A 5,252-nucleotide genomic window follows, 5' to 3' on the forward strand; every position below is an offset into this window, starting at 1 on the left:
GCTGTGGAGTATATGTAATTTGATGATGCTTTCATCTTTTGAATGATAAGTTTATTAGCATATGGCTTACTAAGCTTTTAAAAGCTTACTTTGTGTGTGTTTTCAATTGTTTTATAGATCATCGAAGCTATCGGGAGCTCAGGGATCGTCAAGGATCATCACCACACTATTGAACTCTAATTTGGTACCTTTTAAAAGTGTAAATATAAAAGTATGGCATGTATAGGCTAGAAGTATGTGGATAAGTTTTGTAATGTATATATATCATGCCATGTGATATGGCTAGTTTGTGTTTGAACTTATTGTTTGATATTGAGATATGATATGTTATGCAAATGTGCCGTTGTGATGTGTTTTTGGTTGGCCAAAAGGAATGGTCAATTTGGTAAGGTTTTGGTATGTGTATATTTTAGAATTTGGTAAGAATTTGGCATGAAAAGGAATGGAATGTATTAAGGTTGTAAACCATATGTTTTTGGTATGTTTTTGGCTTATGGAATGATGTGCATTGGTATGTGTTACAAGCATGAATTTGTTGTCAATGATATGGCATGAATGATGTATGTTTTGGTATCAAAATTAGCTGAAATTATAGTGCAAATGTGCTTGGTTTGACGCTTGTAGGTTTGACCCAAATTGGGTGGCAAATTGGCTTTTCAAATGGCCTATTTTTGTCCACACGGGTTGAGACACGAGAGTGTGTCTCAGTCGTGCATGACATACGGTCATGTTGCATGACCGTGTGTCCCTTGGGGTACCCTACGATTTTAAGTCAGTCTTGAGCAAGGCCAAGGCACACGAGGTGTGGCTAGCCGTGTGACCCAAGTCAATTTCGACCATGGCCAAGACACACGGGCATGTCTTGTGGTTGTGTGATTAAGTCACTATATATGCCCTGATTTGACACGGTCTAGACACGCGTGTAACACCCCGAACCCGAGACCATCGCCGGTGTCGGACACGAGGGGTTAACAAGCCAAGTTCACATGTTTTGCCCACCAATTTGACATTTCCAGTCAGGCTGGAAAACTGCGTCACTGTCGCCTTAAAAATCATATCTCGAGTTTCAAAACTCGGAAACTGGTTTCGTAAATTTTCCCTGAATTTAGACTCATATATCCATCCATGTATTTATTTCTAGAATTTTTGGTCGGGCCAATTGGTACAGTTTATTAGTTAAAGTCACCCATGTTACAGGGATCGACTGCTCTGACCTTCGCGCATTATAACTTGAATATCTCTCTGTACAGGGCTTTAACACTGGTGCCGTTTGTTTCTAATGAAACTAGACTCAAAATGGAATCTGTAAATATAAGGCATGACTCCTAATTATTTCTGGATAATTTATAGTAAATTTTTAAAGTTGCAACAGGGGACCCAGAAACCGTTCTGGCCCTGTCTCACAATAGCCTTAATATCTCTTAACATGTAACTCCTATGACCATTTCGTTTCTTCCATATGAAAATAGACTCATCAAGGTTCATTTAAATAGCTTATTCACTATTTAATACCATTCCTACAAATTTTGGTGATTTTTCACATTCACGTCACTGCAGCTGGCAGCATCTGTTTTTAAGGTAGGTCTTACCTATTTGGTAGTCTCCATGAACCAACTAGTCTTGCCATACATAGGTTCATATATGATCATTTTAACCCTGCCAATGGCTGATCATGTGACCAACATTCCCATTTCCAATCCATAGCCACATTATGACACCAAATATATACATACAAACCACAAATAGTCTAAGTTCATGCTTCCTTTTTGAGCCATTTTCGCATGGCCGTACATATATACATCACAACATATTTAACCAACAAGGGTAGTCCTATACATGCCATCTCAAGTTCAACCAAAAATTTATACCAAAATGGAGGCTTGATAGTGTGGATGACTTCGACTTCAACGATCCCAAATCCGATTGCTTCGAGCGAAATCTAGAAAACTGAGAGCCAAAGCAACGGGGTAAGCATTTTATGCTTAGTAAGTCTCAAGGAATATAATCAACTCTAATTACAGCAATACATTCACATAGCCAAATGCATCATTTCATTAATACACATTCTTACTTCACACTTCATCATTATATAATTTCACAAAGTATCAATCAATTCAATGACTGAAATTCATTAGTCGATTGAGCGAATGTTGCTCAAACATGTCGACTTTCCAATGCACATATAAACGCACCTCATTCTTTGGGCTTTTGAGTGTACTCATTGAATTTATTACAGCAACCAACACTCACCTCCAGCCCAAGATTCTTCGAATATAACCGGATATAACCATGTGCACAAATGCCTTCGGTATTAGCCCGGATAGAATGTCTCGCACGAATGCCTTGGTCTTAGCCGGATATAGCCACTAGCACAATTGCCTTGGTCTTAACCGGATATAATTTCAGCATAATTGTCTTGATTTAGCCGGATATCATTCAATTTCCCATGAACACATACATCAATTATCATTGGACATACATATTTCATTTTCGTTACTAAGGCTCAAACGCAATTATAGTCACAAGCATATTCGCCTTGGGACTTAGCCCGGTAGAATTCAAATACTCATGCACACATAATCAATAATCAATACACATCCATACTTTATTTCACATAATTCAAGTAGGGTCACTTCTTGAGGACTTACCTCGGATGTTGTCGAACGGCTTTTTCGGCTATTCGATCACTTTCTCCTTCCCTTGTCCAATTGTGGCCCTCTAAGCTCTTGAGCTAATTCAAACAAATTCAATTTATTAAAACCTCATTGTGCTAGCTTATGGCGAATATGACAAGGAGTTTAAATGGTCATATGGCCACCCTTTAGCTTGAATACACAATGGTCATGCACATTTTATACTACATCAAGCAATTCAATACAATTTATTCGAGCATCAAGGAAATGCTAAGGCCTTCAATAGGCTACCCAAGGCCGAATATTCATGTACATGTTGAGGCCAATTATGCACTTAATACCTCACAAAAACAGCATACATTTTACTAGTTAATGCTTTGCATATTGTGGCTCAAAACTTATAATATAGCATCAAGCACTTATATGTGTGCTAGGCGAATTGTGCTTGCAAATTTCACAATTATTCTTCAACATCTTCTTCTTTAAACAAACTTATTCATCACTTCCTTCATAACCAAAACATCATGTGCAAACATATATATACATATATGAGCATGGCGAATTTCAAGGTGTCCATAGCCATCCAAAACACAAATTTTAACTAACATGCAAGAAGCATGAACCATGCTCATGAATGCATCATGGCGAATATGACAATCATGCTCCTTTTCAACTTCCATCATGATAAAACAAAAGAAAGCTCAAAATCTTACTCAAGAGTAGACAATCCATCATTGCATGCATCATCATCAAGCTTCACACTTAGCATGCAATGGCTTTATCACCATAACAACTTTGGCCAAATACCATTTCCATGGCTTAACAAAGATTTGAACCATGGCTAACATGCACATCAAGTTAGCAACCAAAACATGCATGAAACTCCTAACACAACCTCATACATACCTTAATCTTGATGCAAACTTAGCCAAATCTCCTTCTAGATCTCTTCCAAACCAAGCATGAAGCAAAAATCCTCCTTCTTCCTTAGTTTTGGCTCAAAGAAAGGATGAACAAAATTTTTTTCTTTCCTTCTCTACAACTCACGGCAATGGGGGGGAATACCTCACTCACACACATTTTTTTTTCATTCTTTTCTTACCCATACACCTTTGTTTATTATTTCTCCCTAATGCACCAACAAAACATGTTTCATGACATGTTTTGCCCATCCTCTCTTGCCATGGCCAGCCACTTCATGTTGGGGGGGGGAAATTTGACATGCAAATCCCTTATTTTTGCATGCATGAGCAATTAGTCATCACACATTTCCCCATCATACTTTCAAAGTTCACTACTAGGTCCTTTCTAGTGAAATTCACATTTATAACACTAAATCGAAACATCAAAAATGTCACACACAAATTAACACATATCATAGGCATCAAAATAAATTTTAAATTATTTTTATGCCTCGGTTTTGTGGTCTCGAAACCACATCTCGACTAGGGTCAATTTTGGGCTGTCACAACGCGGGCGTGTCTAATGTCGTGTGAGGCACACGGCCTGTTCACATGGGCGTGTGACATATACAACTTTGAAAAAAGTATAAGTTTTGAAAAATTTTGTATGAGCTTGGTTTAGTCCTGACCCCTTTCTAATGTATGTTTAACGTCTCAATGACCTATATAAGGGACACTATATTGATGTTTGATTTTTGATGCTATAATGTTTGTGAAATGAATGTTAAATGTTTCGATATGCCCGGTAATGCCTTTAAACTTAGTCAGGCGACGGGTACAGGTTTGGGGTGTTACGTTTGGTTGGTATAAGAGCTTCGGTTTAGTCGATTCTAAGACTAACGTAGCATATGTCAGTCTAGCTATACATGCCATATTTATGAACTGTGATAGTGTGATGAATCCTGACAATGAAAATGTGTTTTTATATAGCAAATGGATCCCGAACGAGCAGTAGCTGACGATGTCGAAAGTAATGGGACAGCGTTATCCGATTCTAGACCGACTACGAGTAGCCATGATGGAGAGGCTACACAAGCCTTCTATCAAATGATGAATGATTGGTTCAGTCAGTACTTTAGAACTAATTCGGCTGTTCAACAACCCCCAACCCCGGTTAATCCTCTGCAAGTCCCTGCTATGCTACAGGCTAATCCAAATCAGTTGATTAAGCCTCTAGTTGATAAGATTAGAAAATATGGGGCTGAAGAGTTCTGAGCTACAACGAATGATGATGCTGAAAGAACCAAGTTCTTGATAGAAAATACAATAAGAGTATTTGTGAATTGTCATTGAATCCCGATGAATGCCTAAAGTGTGCCATTTCACTTTTGAGAGATACGGCCTATCATTGGTGAAAGACTTTGATATCAGTGGTTCCAAGAGAGTGAGTCACCTGGGATTTCTTTTAAGCTGAATTCTGGAAGAAATACATCAGTCAGAGATTTATCGATCAGAAACGTAAAGAGTTTCTTGAGCTTAAACAAGGTCGTATGTCTATTACAGAATACGAGCTAGAATTTTTAAGACTAAGTCAATATGCTCGAGAATGTCTATCCACTGAGGCAATAATGTGCAAAAGATTTGAAGGTGGTCTGAATGAAGATATTCGTTTGTTAGTCAGGATTCTTGAGATCATAGAATTCGTTGTACTTGTTGA

The sequence above is a fragment of the Gossypium arboreum genome, chromosome 5 (genome assembly GCF_025698485.1).
Source record: "Gossypium arboreum isolate Shixiya-1 chromosome 5, ASM2569848v2, whole genome shotgun sequence".
Taxonomy (NCBI): Eukaryota; Viridiplantae; Streptophyta; class Magnoliopsida; order Malvales; family Malvaceae; genus Gossypium; species Gossypium arboreum.